The sequence below is a fragment of the Silurus aristotelis genome (assembly GCF_946808225.1).
Source record: "Silurus aristotelis genome assembly, chromosome: 25".
Classification (NCBI taxonomy): domain Eukaryota; kingdom Metazoa; phylum Chordata; class Actinopteri; order Siluriformes; family Siluridae; genus Silurus; species Silurus aristotelis.
In genome coordinates this window covers 8,951,199-8,970,833 of record NC_139598.1, presented here as the reverse complement: position 1 = coordinate 8,970,833, position 19,635 = coordinate 8,951,199, and the positions used below count along the sequence as shown (strand labels likewise).

Here is a 19,635-nt window from a genome sequence, read left to right as displayed (position 1 = left end):
CTGGCATTTGCCAAATCGCTCTAACTAAGTTGTCTAGACATAATTTTATATAAGTAAAATTTGCTCAGATTTGCACTATTTTCTTTGCTCTCAAAACAACAACTACTAAATGTTCACATAATACACAGTTTATATCCCACACTTTTAAAAGGTTCATTGTAATGAGATAAACAAAAATGTAATTAAAACAAACCTTATAAATATATATGTTTAATTACTATGGACTTTCTGTCAACTTTCTGTCAAAAGTCTGTTCATTCTCCTGTTTTTTTTTATTATAAAATCTGTTTTAGCCTGCAGACCCTCCGCATATTGGCATAGTGCTTTTTGTTTCTTGCACTATTCTGTATAAACGCTGACACTCAGAATCCCTGGAGATCAGCATGTTTAAAAAAACAAACAAAAAAAACCCCTCAACGCAACCCATCTTATCTAACAACCAGGCCACATTCCAAGTCATGGAAAGCACACTTTTTATCTCTTTCTTATGTGTGAACATGAAGCTCTTGACATGTATCTGCAGATTCATATGATTCATACATTTTGTTCTGAAACGTGAATGAATAACTTTATAAATAAGTGAGTGTAGAAATGTTTATTAGAGTGGACAGTGAGTGAGTTTGTGGTGTCTACTGAGCTGTTGCAGCTGAGCAGTGGTTGTTCCCAGATGCTTTACTTCACTATGATAGTGCTTACATTTGCCTAGGGCAGAAATTTCTCAAACTAACTCGTGGAAAAGGTGCCATTTTACAACACAGCCATATTCAAAGTCACTGAGCTCTTTAGTAAAACCCATTTTTTAGTGTCACTGTGCTTAATTTTAGGAAAACAGTATTTGTTAACATGCTTTCCTTATAGTAACACAGCTGATTTCTGAGACAAGTGTTAGTTGATCGTGTCTATAGTGTTCTGAAAAGCAGTAAATGTGGTTTATGTTAAAGCTATTTCCTAATTTTATAGTTTCTGACTCAATAGCAACAAAAGATGCTTCCCGTACAGCAAGTATTGTGTCATTCCTCTGCTTAACAAGACCATGCACAAGGTTTTTAAAGCATTAACTGTCTTTTTTTTGGTTCCAAATAGAATCAGACCCCAACAGCAGCCTATTCCTGTGATTTTATTGTGTCATTTTGACTACACACTTATTCCAGTCAACATCTAGACTTCCTTTCTGGAGCTGTTTTTGTTTTAAATGCAGTGGCTATAACAATAGGTGGTACGATCTTAAGATAACTTTAAGCTGAAAATAGCCAACACTGCAAATCGAAGCATTTCCCAACAGGATGCAATGTCATTCCCTCACTATACATGACTCTATGTTATCTGTTCCTTATGTTTTCTCCCTATTTTCTTTTTTTGTACACTAGAGTTATTCAGATGAGGCAAGAATAGTGAAGGATCAGTAAAGTTTTTTTTTTTTTATAATGTTTTTTCTCCATAAGCTCTAAAAAAATTTTTTTGTATACGTGGCATCACAGACGTAATTAAATACCAAGAGGTTTCCGCATCCTTTATTTGATCCATTCAGCGTGGATTATTTTGTCAGAGGGATATCTGAAATAACACATTTTCATGTATCCACAGTAATTAAATTCACAGCAATAAAGGTACCATAGTATGAGTTTCTGGTGGTTTATATTTTCTACTACTTCAGACGATTGTTTGGCATGGTCTCTTGGTCTTAGAGATTTTGATTTTCGACCAGTGTTTGCCAAACTCCGAAGGAGAAGTGTAAACTCTGGACAAAATTCAAACCCAGATGAAGGCTTTAGTATAAGTGGTGGTCAAAAGAAAGCAAAACAGTGAGTTCGAGACAATTTAGCAAATTCTGTCTTTTATTTAGATTTACTTTTACTGGGGATCCGACTGCACCGACTTCGTTATGCTTGCTGTGTAAGGGGACACACCAACAGTGCCAAGGCCCCAAGCAGGCATAAACGCTATCTCCACATGCAACTCCTATTAATTCAAAACAGGAACACACACTATGTTGCACGCCTACATGATAATACTGATAAACAGTATGCAACTTTAATGTAAAAAAACCTACAAAGGTGAATGAGAGATCTCTCAAACTCGTAGCCAGATAGAAAGATTTTTTATTGTTTTTATTCAAACTGTCAATGTGTCATTTTACACAGTCTGTTAGGTGGTGCCGAGTGTTTTATTTATTTATTTTTATGTAAAATAGTGGTTATTTTAAAAAGGTAAACACTGGTTTAAACAACCAATTTTACATGATACACATGAGCAAGAAGAAACACCTGTCAGTCACATGTTCTAGTACTTTTTTACTCAGTCTAGAGGCCTGCTATCAAGCAGCATGAGAAGACTTGTTTCTGTTATGTTGGTAAAGAGATGCAACAACTAATCAATAAAATGGATAATAATGTAATTATAATAATCTATAATAAAATATCGATTAGTTGGGCTGCTCAAGTTACTGGTTAACGGGTTAAGATAACAGCCGCCAGCGAAAATGGCCAACAGTACAGGGTCAACCGGCAGCGTCCCAAGTCATCCAAGGCATTGGAGCATTTTATACTAAACGCAAAAAAGAAAACTGTACCTGGAAGTTTTGCAAAGGGAAGTTTGCGTTGAATGGAAGTACCACAGTGATGCATGAGCATGCAAAAAAACCCAAAAAAAAAACGCACTGGTGTCACAGATAAAGAGGAAACATCACCACAGTAAACAGAAACTGTAAAATCCTCATCATGTGAAAATGGTACAGTTTAATGAAGTGCTATTGTGTAAACTGTTTGTAACTTTGGGACAGTCACACTGGATCTGTTTTGTCGTGACTCGCGAGCATCAGGATGCCCAATCATCTCGCTCGTGATGGATTCAATTAAAACGGTGCGAACAAACACTAAAATCTAAAAGCAGCAGAGTAAACAATTACGTTTTTACTCACTGTTGTGGTTTTTAGAAAATGATTATGCATTTGTACACCAATGCATATTTTTTCTATTTTTTATTCAAACCTGTTAGCTTTCTGCGTTTCTCCTTTTCATTCTCTTTTTATAGCATTTGTCTACTGCAACAGGTAACTTGTGTATCACTTGTGATTTACTGCATTTTTAATGTTGCTATATTTACTTTAGACATATCATTTAATTATTATAACAAATTAAATTAATTAGATATTCTAGATCTGCACAACTGAACAAAATGTCTGTAATTATTAAACAAAAATTGTCAAAACAATGTTGTATTTAATTTTATATACATTTTTTTGAGCATGGATGTCCACTTGCAAAATACATAAATGTTGATTTACACAAATTGGTTCACCTTGCATACTCAAATGTTTATCTGACTAATCTGGAAAAAACAAGAACAAACAAACAAAAATAGTTTGATTGATCGATGATCAAAATAATTGTTAGTTGCAGCCCTAGTAAAGCGGTTACGAAAATGCTAAACACAGGACTGCAGTCAATTGTGCTAGATATGATTTAGTTCTTGTGTTTAATGTATTAATTTGGCAAAATATTTTGCTTTCTCATTGAAAGCGTATCATATGTCTCTTACTGCTTCAGAGGAATCTGTGCCGCTGGGTTCCACACAATGCTCTTTTTTTTAATTTCAAGACTTTCAAGGCGTAATTTTTACGTGTCAGTATGAGGTGAGAGGTAGATTCACCCTTGTTCACGCTTGATGGCTGTTCTACAACATCTGTTCTTATATAAGTTTTTCAGGTGTTGTATGTGTTCGTTCGTGCATTTAAAACAGTTAATAAAAAGTAGACAATCAAAAGCATGACTTGAGTAAACAAAAGACTATATACACTATATACACATAGCTCTAGGCTTGATTTATATATTGCACTGAAAAAAGCACTATCAGTATTGATTTTATCTGTTATGTAATCTAATTAAGATCTGTGCAAATAGATTTATTTCTAAAATATTTGACACATTTACAAAATAATTAACCCATGTAATGTGCATGTAATGTGTGAATTAGAAAATGTCTGCACAATGTAATAATGGTTGTCACACTTAAAAATAAAAGACATGAATCCCATTTTATTTCATTTTATTTAGGGTTATTATGAACTAGAAGAGAGTACTTTGCTTTCTGACTAAGTAGTCGATTTAGTTTCATATCAACAGGTGGTTTAGTTCAGAAAGCATAATGATGTTATTTTTACGAGTGTTTAAGTAAAATATTCTCGTTACAGAAAAAAGTAAGAAAAAGTTTGGATTTCGTGGAAGTGTAATGGGAGATTTAAAGATTTTCTGCAAAAAGCTGATGGACTGAGAGTGGGGATGGCAGTGGTTGTGCTATGATGAAGGATGGTGTGGCAGAAATCCCGGATTTCCAGCTGTCTCTGAGAAACTCCTTTTCTCTCCTTTTGCGTGTGCGTGTGTGCGTGTGTGCGTGTGCGTGTGTGTGTGTGTGTGCGCGCAGTTAACACCCTCAGATCCCTGAGAGCCCGCTGGATGTGAAGTGACCTGGTATTCTTTTGTTGCAACTGTTACAGCTGCTTTGGTACGACTAAGTGAATCCAAAAAAAATTCAGTACATTGACATTTTTAGAACTAATGCCACATGTAATGAAAGAAAATGAAATATTTAGTACAAAGCTTAAGTTTACTCTTCCAGTTATGTAGCTAAGAGGAAAAATAGAGCCAGTCAGTGTCATGAAAACCCAAGCGAGCATATTGGAAAAATGTAGAATAACCATGTTTTTTTTTTTTTTTTTCCCTCTCTGCTTCTAACCATGTTCTCTATTTTGCTATGAGTTTTGGTGTCTCTATGAAAAGAGGGAAGTCATAGTTGTTCATAAAGGTCCTAAATATTTCAAACTGTAAGACAAAGACTTTAACCACAATGGCTAAAGCATGCCCAGAAATAGGGACTACAGGGCAGTGGCACTGATGTTTCTGTCCCAGTTATACCACTGTGAGGCCTGATTTTTGAAGACAAGTTCTCTCCTGACTGTCTCCTATGTCCTACAGCTCTTCCGTTCCATTTTGCATGTAGATGCAAACGAATAAAAGGCTTGCTGTCGTAGTCTATTGTAGTGTGACAGAGCTTATTACAGAGCTTCTGAATGGCAAATATCATCTTCATTGTAGGCTTGGGCTCTTGGGACTTTCAGTCTCCCTCGATTTAAATTCTGACAAGTATAGTTAACATTATACACGATGGACTGGAATCTTTATGCTGCATTTCGACTCTTCTGTCTTTTGTCTTTTCCCAGCAACAATATAAACAGCTAACTGCCATGATCGGTGTATATTGTTTCTACTGAAAACCAAGGACTGTATAGATTTAGATTTAGTAAATGAGTCTCTATAAATGTGTGACAGTGGATATAGCAAGTCTATAACTAGTCTATAACTAGTCTATAACAATCCCTGTTAAAATGGCAGGTTTCTGTGATGCAAAAATAGAATTAAGTTTAAACATTTTAGAGCCTTTGTGGAAGTGCAACATGAAAATCAAGAAAAGAACAAATAGATGTTTTGCGATTTAAAACAAAGATACTTATATGCAATTGTTTAGATCCTTTTAATATTGGGACTGTGGCATTGTTCAGAATCATTCAAACTCATGTCAAATACAGATTGCAAACTAACATCAGTTAAAGTGAGTGAGTAACCCCAAATAATGTTGTTCCTTTAGGATTTTTTCTGACACCTTCTAGGTATCATCTCATTGTCAAGAACTTAGTAAACATTTGCAGTATCTTATTTTGGAAAAATAGAATTTTCAAAAACAGATTTCAAGGAATTGGCTGTATGATTTAACAATGCAAAAATAGTAACACTGAGTGACATGACATTACTAAGAACAGTACATCCCTCTAAAATTGGTAAGTGTGTGTTAAGGAACATTTTAAGAGGCCTAGGACAGCAAATAAAAATGAATTGCAGCAATTATATTAGCAAGTACTGGTTGCTCCCTACATGTGACAGCAATCTCCCATACTCTTCAGATGTCTGTGCTACAGGGCAGGGTGGCAAGCTGTAAGACTTTTTTAACCAAAAAACCCCCAAACAATTTACATTAAGGAATTCCTACCTGTAATGAAACACAATGATCAGCATTTTATCAGTTTGTGCTATGGTAGTTCTCCTATAGCGATCAGACAGGGCTGGCTAGCCTGTGTTCCCCATCAGCATCAACAAGCCTTATGTGCCCAGGGCCCTATTGCCAGTCCAGTGGGTGTTTCTCTTTAGATTGCTTTTGTTGGATTCTAACCACTGCATATGGTAACACTCCACTGCCAATTTGGGGATACTCTGACCTGTGTTGTGTTTTCAGTTGATTGATTTGCATAAGATTATTCAAGAGTGCTTTTTTTAAAAACAAGAATTATTTTGAAGTTCTTAGATCCTTTCTGGAGTTCATTCATATACAGGGAAATATAAATCCTTAGTAGGGCACATCTCAGATCGTTGCATAATTTTTCTTCTTGCTTGAATGTGTATCTCCTACTTGTGTATTTCTTAGCAGAAGTGTGTAGGAGTGTGAAAGTGTGCGTGTGTGTGTGTGTGTGCGCATGCTTGTGCATGCTCGTGTTGGTGTTTGGGAGTTGTGACTCATTCCCTCTGTCCCAGCCGCCTCACAGATGGTCATCTTAATCACCCAGGCAACCTCAAAAACTCAACTGTGTGTGTGTGTGTGTGTGTGTGTGTGTGTGTGTGTGTGTGTGTGTGTGTGTGTGTGTGTTCTCTCATCAAAATGAAGGCTGCACAATCAGACTGATTTTATAATAGTGTGACACACAACTAGCCTTAAAATAGCCCTATATGTTATTGGTCTCTTTTTGATCTACACTTGTGTCTGTGTCTTGATACATTTTAGCCACTTAAATATTCAATGTAATTATGTAACTTATCACATGCTGAAGTTTCATTTTAATTGAAGATGAAGAGCATGGATGCATCAATTCAGTTTTTTGGACTCAGTAAGACTTTTTTTGTTTTTTTTTATACTGACTGATACAGATACCATTAACTATTAAATGTGTAAATCTCCATCAAAGCAATGAATGTTATCGCTGTTAAAACAAACGTTAATTATTATTTAGATTACAGATGATCCCTGAGTTTCAATGGTTATATTACAGACAGAAGTTTTTTTCTGCAGCTGTTATACCGAAAAAAATGCAGGCTTTCTGACCTTCAACCACACAGTGGTGGTATAAAGAAAATGAATGCACATAAAGTGAATAATTTAAATTGTTTGCCCCTTATTGTCAGTTCCTCTGTATTCAAACACTCCTACTTCTTTCTCTCTCTGTATTCTTTACTGTATCCCTCGATGCAGTCCTGCTCACTTTTGTTCTAACTCTCATTGCTCATGCTCATCAGGTTTTCTGACTGAGACGCGTAGCTTTTTAGTGACAAGGCGGCAGACAGCTATTTTAAGCATCTTACATAACCGGACTGCATTTTTGGCCACAGGGATAGATGTGAAGGGACGCAGTACCGAAGAGTGCACTGCCTTTAGAGTGTTTTCTGCCAAATCACTTCCTGCTGCCATACAGCAGAATAACTGATAAAGTGTTTCGCTTTAGGCTTTTTGCCCCTCAGCTGTGACTGATTCATGCTTATTTCATAGCGTTTGTATTGAATTGTGGAGTCATTATGTTTTTAAAGATACAAAAAGCTAATTTTTATCTGTTTGAGTACCAACCAATATCACATGAAGCAATGTCACATAAACCAATTTCTCTTTTGTGCAGTAAAACCTTCAGGAATGGATTTAATATTGTGTCTTTCTCATCCTGAAACCATGAATTATTCAGTGGCTGCTTTATTTAGACACACTAAGGCTTTTTAAGATGTCTATTCATTGCAAACTGGCATGATTATAATTTTTTTTTTTTTATATAAAGGCCTGCTTGAGCTTCTGAATGTGTAATTTTGTGGGGGAAGCAAGACTGGTCAGAAATAACTCAGCTCATTCCACATCCTTCTCCTTTCTCTACCTTTCCAGTTATTGTTACGCAAAAACACAGGCACGCAATCCTGCTTATTACATTGTGCAACATTATAAAATGAAGAGTCTCTAATAATAGACCTGAGATTAAAGAAAATTACTACATTCTCCGTATGTCATCAATCAGTGGGATCCAAGCTCATGTAGAAAACGGTACAGAAGCAAGTGGGAATAAAACAATTCCTTTTCCTGTGGCTTAGCATGGTTTTTAACATTCCCATCCCTTGAGTTTTGCGTCATACTATGCTGTGCTCCTATTTGTCACATTGAGAAAAGCAGAAATGTCTGACACTGTTGGAGTTTTGTACTGGATTGTCTTTGGTTGCAGTGGCACTAACTTAGCTGTCGTTCTGAGCCAAAGATTTATTTTATGATTCTTTATTTTTGTGGTGATCACAGCGGGGGCCTGAAAATCATACAGTGTGACACTTAAATGGTCTGGTCCATAAAAAAAAAACACAAAAATCTGCTATTGTACTGATGACTACAACTTTAATGTATCACTACTTCAACTAAGCTTAAATTATCAGCTTGAGATCAGTGTTCCAGTGAACGATGAGCAAGGAAATAGAATGATGGACAGAATGTGTTTAGCACTGTGTCACAGAGAGAGGATTAGTGGTGTTATGCCACTCTGCTGGAACTCCGTTTAATCTGATGGAAGTGTGTGTGTGTGTGTGTGTGTGTGTGTGTGTGAGCGCGTGTGTGTGTGTACACGTATGTGTTCGGGTAGGGGCTTATAATCCGTTTTATCCTCTAATAGCACACTGTGTTTTATTAGGTATGCTGCTGTGCCATGTCATGGAAACATGAATAGACCCCCCCTTCTCTCTAAAACCACACACAGGAAACTGAAAAACACACCCAGATTGCAGCCTCAGTGAAGAGGATCGTTACAGAGGATGCAGCATTATTTTTTTTTTCTATTCGCAGAGCTTTGATGATTATAGGTGAAAAAAGTGTCACAGGAGTTTTATTGTTTTACTGTATTATTTTATGTACTAATTTATTTACAACATTACAGTGAAATAAGAACAAATGTACGTCACTATTTATATCTATAATGATGTTCCAACACTCTTATGGTGATTTTAAATAATTGTATTTTTATAACATGTTTGGATGATGATAGTTCCTCTAATTCAGCAGTTCTGAGGGTTGAGGAAATAGTTGATAGTTAATATATATGTATTATTTTCATTCATACATTCATTTGGTGGGATTTTCATTTGTTTGCAGTGAAGCCCAGGAAACTACATGAAAGCTGTTGATACTGTATATAGACAGCGGTGCTGCTGTACTGCCTCTGGTCCTTCTAAGGATTAAGTAGTAAACTCTGTGCAGTCTGCTGTGGTGTTCCCATTCACGTCTCACACAGTTCCCAGGGTAGGCTTCAGATGTACAGTGATCCAGGATAAAGTGCTTACTGTGGGTGACTGAGTAAATCCATGAAGGCATCATTAACTTTATTTAAACTAACACAAAAATATCTTAAGCTGGTGTTAGTTTGTTTGTTGGTGGTGTTTGCTTATTATTCTTGTGAGAACCCGGCAGTAGTGTGCAGCGACGATGCCGAGGGCGACAAGGTTACATTGGCATTTAACAAGGGAAAAAACATAAGTAAGAATGTCGAGTTTCATAATATGTTTTTCAATAGTAAAAGTGTTCATGGTTCAGTGTAATGTTTTTGAGAAATACAGCATAAAATTAGTGGAAAAAGAAACCCACTGGACTAAAGGTCCAGCCTGCTGTGCACCCAGTCGATAAGCTACCAGATAAAAAAAGCACAAAAGCGCAGACGTTTTTTTTTTTTTTTTAAGCTGACCTTCCTGGAGTAGAGTCAACCTACATTCACAAACCAGGTGGGGGAAATAAGTGCACCGTATTATTCAGTAACATGGAGAACCATTTTAAGAGGCAGTAATTTTAGGTACACTGCAGCAGTTTATCAGTCTCGCATCATTTGGATGAAATCTTGGCCCACTGTTCTGAAACATCGCTTCAGTTCATTAATGTTTAAGGGAATTTGGATCTCTCTTAAGGTCCCACCAGAGCATCTTAAAGAGGTTGAGATGTGGACTTTGACCATTCCAACATCTTCTGTGCTTTAGCCTTTCAGCTGTTTATATCTCTGGTGCTCTTGCAATCGTTATTCTAAAACATGACCCAGTTTCAGCCGAGTTGAAGCTGCTAGACAGATGGCTGTACACATGTCTAAAGAATGTGGAGTTTATTGTGGTCTCAAATGACTTCAAGTGTTCCAGGTCCTGTGGCTATAAACAAGCCCAGGTTTTTTTTACTTCACCTGCATGATGGACAGTTAGTGTAGGTGTTTTTTTGTATGATATTCCAAACATCCCAACCTCCGTCTCATTTTTCCATAGATTTAAAGGATGGTGCATTTCTTTTGCTCCATGACTGTAGCTAATCGGGTTCTAGGGTTCTAGGTGCTCCTTGCTGTGTGAATAAACCCTGAGGAAATAAATCGACTAAAAAGGTAGAGTTATGAATAAACAGATTAAAACTACAAAATCAGCAGTGTGATATGCGTTTTGGGCAAGTGAGCAGTGAGTATTAAAATTGTATTAGATTTTTAACTGGATGCAAGCTTCTAAACTGAGCCATAAAAAGCAAACTGCAGAAAAGCAGTGTGTAGAAATTGGATTTAGAAAATACTTCACTACGCACCTATTCATGCATTCTGAAAATTATTTAAATTAGTAGATTGCATATATTATTACTTTTTATTTTATTTTATTTATTAACTTTGTTAAACATGTTCAACCCTCTGCTCCCTGCTGCCATTGTTTTTCTTTTTCTTCTCGGTTTGTTTGTTTACTGCAGTGTGAAACCAAACACGACCTTAAAAGAAATCAGCAGCATTTTTTCTATGACTCTCAAACTGGGAGTGACAACAAAAATTATTACTAGTGGAATAGTGGAAGAGTTTTATGATTGTATGCACCAGAGAGTTGAGAATGGGGCTTTTTGTCTCTAGCATTTTAATAGACCACAGAGTCTGTCACTGCTAGATCTGTGCCTACTTCCACATTTGTGCAATTTTCAACAGTATGAACACAAAAAGGGTGAATTTAACAGCATGGCACTACTGTGTGTGTGTGTGTGTGTGTGTGTGTGTGTGTGTGTGTGTGTGTGTGCGCGCGCCAAAAGATACACATTGTTTCTCAAAAAAAAGAACACATTTTTGTTTCTCCAAAATATGTATGTTAAGGCACATGTTTTCTCTTTGCATTTAAATAGATTGTTTATAGTGTATTCCCATTTTATAAAATTAAAAAGGGTTTATATGTGTAATATTTACATGTATTTGTAATACTATATGTAGTATTTTTGGCACAATATTAACCTGGTAGTTACGTTTTACATTTATGGCATTAAGCAGATCAACTTCATCTCACTTTTATACAGCTGAGCAGTTGAGGGTTGAGAGTTAAGGGCCTTGCCCAAGGGCCCATCAGTAGGGCTGGGGTTTACGCTCATGTTGTTCTTATACAATGTTGTATCTTTCAACCACTGAGATAAATGTAAATCAGTAAATGCGAAGAAAAAAAAAAAGAAAAAATCTAAGCGCTTCAGCAGAATGTAGCTGTTGTTCTGTTTTATATGCTGTGGGTAAACGCATTAAATTTGTTTTTTTAAAGCCACATTTTTTTAAATCACGTAAAAAGCAATGGAATGTTTCTACAGTAAACCCAATCTGTGCTTGTGTGTTTTTTGTGTTTAGGCCAAACATGGGATATTGGAAATGTAGGTCATGTTTACTGTGGCTGCAGGGAGAAGCAGTGAACAGTGGTGAGAGTTAAACTGGAGCAGAGGGAATATTAAACGGCTGCTTATTAAATAAAAATGTGTGCACAATATGGAATAGTCACATTCACACCCTGGGTATTATGTTTTATTTAATGAATTCCAACAGGAGTTTTTTCCCCCCATTTCTTTTGTGCAAATTTTTTTTTTCTCTGAACATACCAACGACAGAAAACCTTTGGTCCAGGCTATTTATGGACTAATATCTAGAACCTATTGGAGCAGGATGTACTGTAAGCCTGAGCAACCTGAGGGTGTGAGTTAGAGTTTTGATCATGGCTAAGGATGTTCCTAAGCATAATCTGAAAAACAAGTTCTTTTTTTTTTTTTTTTTATAAAAACAGTTTAAAAACACTGTTATAAAATGAGACCAAATGCAGTATTTATTAAACTATTACATTTATTGTTGATCATTTTTGCTATAAACAATTCATCTGATCATTCTGGCAAAAATTCAGACAATCAGATTTTAGATTAGATTCATATTTATTCTTTTGCAAGGTGCAAGTCCAGAGCCAACCAGATCTAAAACCAGGCATATAAAATAGCTTTTGATAATAATCATTTGTGATTGTCAGCACTGTAACAAAGTAAAAATTACATTTACAGAGCCACAGGACTGTTTTATATCTTAATAAAGATATACAAGGGTGAAAAGTGTAGGTTTTCCTTTTCAGGATTCCTGTGAGGAGCGACCCGCTTTCCGTTTATTTTCACAGCCAAAATCAGAGGGAGGGAAATGTGTGATCTTTGTGACACTGGTCTTGACATTGGACTTTGCAGTGTCCTCAAACCATTCTTTTTGCTACCAAATTGAGGACAGACTGCAAACTACTAACTTATATAGAAATTACACCAACGCTACAGCTATGACTCATGCCTGCCGTTTTAACAAAAGTGCTGTGGAAGCTCCTCTGCCATTCCTACACCCTTAACTAGCACAAGTGCTATTCACACGTTTACGTTGCCACAGAGACATCACTGTCAATCATGTGACCATGTCCACGCCCACATAGTTCTGATCATAGTTAATGCAGTGAGCGCGGTGCAGTGAGCGCGGTGCTGTGATCGTGGTGCTGTGTGCACGTTGCAATAAGCACGGTGGTGTAGTGTGCGTGGTGTAGTGAGTTTACTGTTTGCTTAAGTTTACTGTAGAAGTTAATGAAATCAGGATTTGTAATATGAAGTGGAATTTTGTCTTATTATTAGCATGCTATTTTAGTCATATTTAGTGGAACTGAAATCCTTTTTATTTCCGGTTACGCACTGCCAGTACAACATAGGTGCTTCTGAATAAAGCATAGACGTCAGTGTGACTGATCACAAAGGCACTGATTTCCTATTTCTGAAGGCAGCACTGGTCAAGTCAGCACTGATAGCACTTCAAATGGAGAAAAGAGCTCCTGCCAGTTAGTTGCTGAAAGTTCACAGTTGTATATATTTTTCATTGTATAGCCTGCTGAATATTATAAAATAAAATTACTCATGTCATAGATCTTTTCTAGGATGCATATCTAGCAGGCAGGCAGGCAGGCAGGCAGGCAGGCAGGCAGGCAGGCAGGCAGGCAGGCAGGCGTGCAGGCAGGCGTGCAGGCGTTTGCTCTCTGTGTTTGCTTTCAAGGAGCGGAAGCGCTTTCCTAAACGCACCATGGAAAATAGTCCATTGTTGGGATTGCTGTGAGGGTCTTCACAATCTTCCTGGTCCTGCACCACGTGCTGTAGATGTCCTGCAGGTTAGGAATCTACACAATGTTCGGCTTCTGTCCTTGAAATGCCCTGCCACAGAACCCATACATTTCATATAGTTTAATTATTTCAGATTGAATAAAGTAAAAGATCCTAAATAAACTATTTTATTGTGTTTATTAATGCAGTGCATGCTTGGAATGATTGTGTGACACACTTTAACTGTTATAGACTGTGACAGTTTAACACACTTTTTCTCTCTTTCTCTCTCTCACTCTCTTATTTGTGTGTGTGTATGTCTAAAATTGTCTGTGTGTATGTCAGTATGTGTCCATGTTGTCTGTATCTGTGTGTGTATGCGTGAGTGTTTCTAGCTGTTCGCTTTTTTGTTTACAAGCATGCATATGATGTAACACGGAGCGTGTAAAACTGAGTGAGTAAAATGTACGGAGCTTTGGCTGCATCCAGAATGAGTGTGTGTTGAGGGAAACCATCCTGTTCCTGGTGACAGTGTTTCATGTGGTGCTGATGCTGCAAGAACATCCTGTAAACCTCTGTCATTACACCGGGCTAGAAAAGCGTTTTAATAAAAAAATCCTTTGTGGTATAGTAATTTATAAGTCTGTCTGTGTGTGTGTGAGATTGTGTGTGTGTGTGTGTAAAGAAAGCAGTTCAGCAGTTCGGGAGGGAAATGCCTGCTTTGCTGTGGGAGGAACACTGTGTCAGCAGAATTCCTCAGGCAGCATTCACAAAGCTGAACTCTGACCCATGTGTCCTTCCTCAGACATTCATTTTAATAGTGCCATATAATTTTTTTTTTACATTTTAAATAGATTTTTAACCCGGAAAATGCCTAAAATTATATTAAATAAATAAATAATAATATAATGTGTTTTTTTTTTATTTTTTGACTTTATGACCTCACACAATATCGGATGACTAACATCCTGCTTTTTTGTTTTGGCAGTCCTAGTCTCTGCTCCCATCTCAGACTGTTTAAATAAATAAAACAAACATAACCAAAAATATTTAGAGTGAGCAAAACTTTCAACTTTCAAGGTCGCTTAGACCACGATAAACACTGGCAGCACAGGTATTACGGGTGATTGAGATGAAACCGGGTGTGGAATTTGGATTGCTTTTGGACTGGTCTGAGAACATCGTTTAAGTGCAGCTTTAAGCAGTTTTAGTGGCAGCTTCATTTGACTAATAAAGACAAATACTTCCTTTTCTCTTAGAGAGCTATAAGGAAATCAATGTTCTGGATGCTAGCTATCATGCAACTAACAAACTAACTTGTAAACACCATCTAACCATCTAACACCAGAGGTTCCAGATTAAAAGCACCCACTACAAAGCAAATACAGAACAGTAAAACATTCATGACCATTTTTATAAAAAAAAAAAAGAAATTTTAATTTTTATAGCATAGCTTTTAAAATGGCAGAAATGGCAAAAGCTCAGATCCGATTAAAATGATAACATCACTGGCAAGCTCACACACAGGACCGTGATGTCCAGCACCATGTAATAAGATTGTTTCTGTAACGTGATTACATGACACGTCATTCTGGAAAAATGGAAGCCGAATGCTCGTAAATCGGCAAGAGCAATAAATCGACGTGTGCCGAAAGGAGCTCATACAGTCCAAGAGCCAGGTCTCTGAAATCTAACACAACCACATGATTTCAGCTCTGTTAAAAAAAAATTAAGCCACACGGTTCACCATTGACATTTTTTTGTGTGTCTTCTGTCACTCACTGTTCGACATTATTCTGACTAGGTATTTATTTGCTTGTGATGCAATATTATCTTCTTTAATGCAGTACAACAAAGCTTAAGTACTTTTATTACCTGTATCTGAATAATGAATTAATGCTTTTAATAAATAAACCGCCTACTACAATACCTGAAAGTGATATCAGGATAGTCCTTGAGAATGCTGCCTCTAGTGCATTTTGCTAAATCCAGGTTTAAAGCACAGTGTCAGGACATCAGGTTTATATCCTGATTCGGTAACGGCAGCAGTTCTAAATAAAGCCAGGTGCATGCTGTGCGATTTTGGCCACAATTTGATCGTCTTGGACAAATTTTGGGAAACCTGTAAGATATTGGAGTATTCTCCGACAGCCGATTAATGGCTTTGCGCCGTTTTATCTGGCAGTGTCCAAAGATTTCACACACTTTGCTCCAGCGTGACTTCTCCTACGACGACCATCAAACCGAGAACCGATAGGACCGTTAAACCCGATGGCGCAATAAGCTCGACGAATCAAGTGAACAGTAAAGCATGAAGAGAAACTTATTGAGTTATGGAGGAAAAAAGAGCATTTAAATAACGTTTTTATTACCTTGTCTTAATGCTACAGATTGTTTTTGTTTGTTGCCAGCTACTATTAGCGGTGTGACATGGGGGATCATGTTCGTACAGTCACAAATAACTATAAAAATCGCACAGTGTGCATTAGTCTGTTTCTTGTGTCAAATGCATGTGTTGTGTGTGAAGGCATTTGAAATTCTTAGCTGGATCAAATTATGAGGAATTCAATCCACATCAAAGTCAGAACAGACCATTAAAAAATCTTGCTTGATTTAAGGATTTCTTCTGTGGACATCATGCTTTAATGTGAATTAGACAATAGTTAATTTAGTTGAGTTTAATTTAGTTTTATTTGTATAGCTCCTTTAACAATTTATATTGTCCCAAACAGCTTTACACAGATAAAAAGGTTATAAAATTAGAATGTACAAGTTTAGTTCCTATACGTTTGTTCCTTATACGTTTATCCCTAAAGAGTCAACCAGTAGTGATAGTGACAAGGAAAAACTCTCTGAGAAGGTATAAGGAAGAAACCCTGAGAGAAACCAGATTCAAAAGGGAATCCATCCTCATCTGGGTGGCACCGAATATTTATTCATTGTAGTTGTATCATTGCTGAAGTGTGCTGTTTAGTGATGTGCGATTAAATGCCGAACTGTTTATGCAAATCAGAAACTTTTTAGAATAAGAGTTTGAAGTGAAATTGTCTGTTATTACGGAACGGGGCATCAAGCAAACAGTCACTGAATAGTCAAAGCTTCGTTGTTTTTTATTGTGTATTAGCATTGGGATGGATTGCAGTTGTGTTTATTACTCAGTTATTGAGTCATTTTTTGTAAACAACTGATGCTCAGAATAATTGCATTAGTTTTAAATGGTTTGTGTCGTTAACATTTTTTATGTTGCAGATATTTTGTCTTACGTGCATCAAGATTTGCTTTATTTACAGTTTAACAGAATTTGAGAGATTTCAGTGGTCAGCTTTTTAATGATAATATTGTCATACTCATCATTTGAAAATCATGTTCACAGTTGTGAAGTCCGTACACATCACTGTAGTGAAGCATATACCGCGTTTAAGACAGTGTCTTATATTCATGTTTGCTTCAAAAGACGTCTTATACTTTTATGTACAATACTGTACCGGTACATTTATTTATGTATGGGTAAGATTCAGAATTATAAAGGTTTATAGACACAACCTGTACTGTGATTGGTCATCTGTTTATCATACCTCTCGTACCAAGGCATCCGCTTGGGTTCTTACAGTAATTATCATTTTTATTACTGGTATTATAATAATATTATATTACTATAATTCTTAATTATTATATTAATATTAATATTTTATCATTCAATACATCATTGTGTGTTGCAACAGACCTATGGTACAACCGTAAACACATGATGATTGGCAAACATAACTAGGGCTTATTTTTGGGGAAACACGGTATTTAAATGATGATACTTGAAAAACCATTAGTCAGGCAGCCACTGAAACATGAACATTATGGGCCAGTTCATAAATGTATTTTCTGTCCATCTGTCAGAGCAATACATTTTTGGGCAATGACCAAAAAAAGCCACATGATTCGCCATCTATTCGCAATTGACATCTATTTGGGTCTCCTATCACTCAGTGTTAGTCATTATTATGCACTCTTTTTTTACGGAACCAAAAGTTACACATTTCTTAGTTGTTCCATGACCATTTGTGTCATTCCCATATTCTAATATTTATAAGTGAACAGATAAACAGTCTAGATTTTGAGTTTTGTACAGTTTCAGTGTGAAGATAAAGGGCTGTTCTTGCCAGTGAAAAAACAGTCTGAAAAATCAAACCGTTTAAAGAGACAGCAAACACTTCAGAGTAAATACAGAACATTCACCCACTGGTAAGACGTAAACCACATTAAAGTTTTAAGTTATGGTGGTTACTTTGATGCTCTTCATCTGTTGAAAACCAAACAGGTAAATGGGGAGGTTGGAACTGTAAATATACAGTATATATATTTCCTACCCCTGATTTACCTGGTATTGATGTAAATATCTTTAGTCTAAAGCTAAAAGTCTGCATATAAAATGTTTTGTCAATGCAAAAAACTTATAGAGAAATCTTTTCACCATGTCATTAAGTATTGATGGAAAAAGTCTGTAAAATTATAATTGTTTTGTTAAAATTGACCAGTAAATAATAAATGCATAAAAAAATTAAAATAAAAAACCCTGCTTAAGTACAGAGATGAAACAGAGATGAACAGCTTTTATTCGTTTTCTCTGTGGATCAGGAGTTTTTTGCTTTTATAACAAGCCTGTTTTGTTCTTGGTTTATTTCAAACTTCAAACAGATTATACACAGGATATATTCTTCTGAAAACTTCTGGATCTATAAAGGAAATCGCTTTGAACATCAGAGACAGCCAAAACCCAGCCTTGTGACACTGTTGACATGCATGCACCAGTGTATTCCTAAAAATCAGTTCTGAGATAAGAGTGTTAAGTGTTTACATATACTGGGGGAAATACGCATGTCGTCATAAAGATGAACACATTTACATGCATTTACATGAACAGGACAATTTCAGGTCTATGGAAGTCAGACAGTAATGTCAATAATCTTGTGTTAAATAGTAGTTTGAGTACACTGAGTACTGACCATCAACTTGAGGGTCAGTAGGTTTGTTAATTAGATCCTAACAGACCCTGATTAGTCTCTACTAGCTCAGGGTTTTCTCTGTGGGGGTTTTCCTCTGGGTTCTCCAGTTTGCTCCCACTTTTGCAAAACATACCAATAGGCAGACTGTCTAAGATAAATTGTCCCTGAGCTGTGAATGAGTCCAGTATGTGAATGTGTGCATGGTGGACTGGTGTCAGAATCAATCTGTCAACCCATCCAAATGTACTTGTGTGTAATTGAGGTTATAATTTAGAGCAGCATGAACTGTTTATTATTACATCCTCTGGGATTTATGCTTTCACAAGATTTCCACTTTCCATATGATTGTTTAATGAGTTTATTACGGCATATTAACTATTCTTGGGTTACCAGAGAAAGAATTTGATAATTATAATGTCTTTATAAGCCGGTTTATAGAATACTTAATGTTTTATTTGCATGCAAAATAGGGTTCCTGACACATTTGCTGTGCAGTAAAATATTTACAGTTATAATGATTATTATAAATGTTATATGGACACTTTGAAAATGTGTACCGGGTCGTGTACCGATACCGTGCTGCGGATCATTTAGTATATAACTTCAGTATTCAGTAATAACTTTTTATTTATTTGATTTTGATTTTGTTGATTTTTGCAGTCTGTTGGATGCCGTTGTTTTAGTCGCAGTTCTTTTTTATGCTTTGATAAATGAAGCTCGGACTGATTCTGCATTATTGTGAGTTACATGTTCATGATATATGTAATAATTAAATGAAGAATTGATTAATATAATATGTATACTAGTAATATGCATGATATCCCGCCCAACTCCCTCTGGCCGTGGAAAAATAGTTTTGCATGGAAATGGTCCATGTTTGAAAGAGAGGTTGAGGACTGCTTTTCTAGGCAATATTATTTGGATTGTAACCAATTGCAATGCTTTTTGAGATTTTAAGCAGTGTGCTGAATATTTTACTGAACTTTCACATACGTGGATTGGACTCTGTTTTATATTGAACACTGGCGCATTTTCCTGTTTGGTCCTGTTACAGTATGTAAGGATCCTAGTGCAATTAATTTGTTTACTCGCTTTATATCTCGCTCTTCTTTCATTTTCTCTCTGTCCCTTTCTCTCTCTGTTTATCCATCTCTATATTTATCTCAGTGATTATATGGGA

At 36.3% G+C, this 19,635-nt stretch overlaps 1 protein-coding gene across 3 annotated transcripts in view; it reads left to right on the top strand.

The window, feature by feature from the left end:
• asap1b (ArfGAP with SH3 domain, ankyrin repeat and PH domain 1b) overlaps positions 1-19,635 on the top strand; it is a 77,644-nt gene that overhangs the window by 16,672 nt on the left and 41,337 nt on the right. The gene's annotated exons all lie outside the window — the stretch shown is intronic.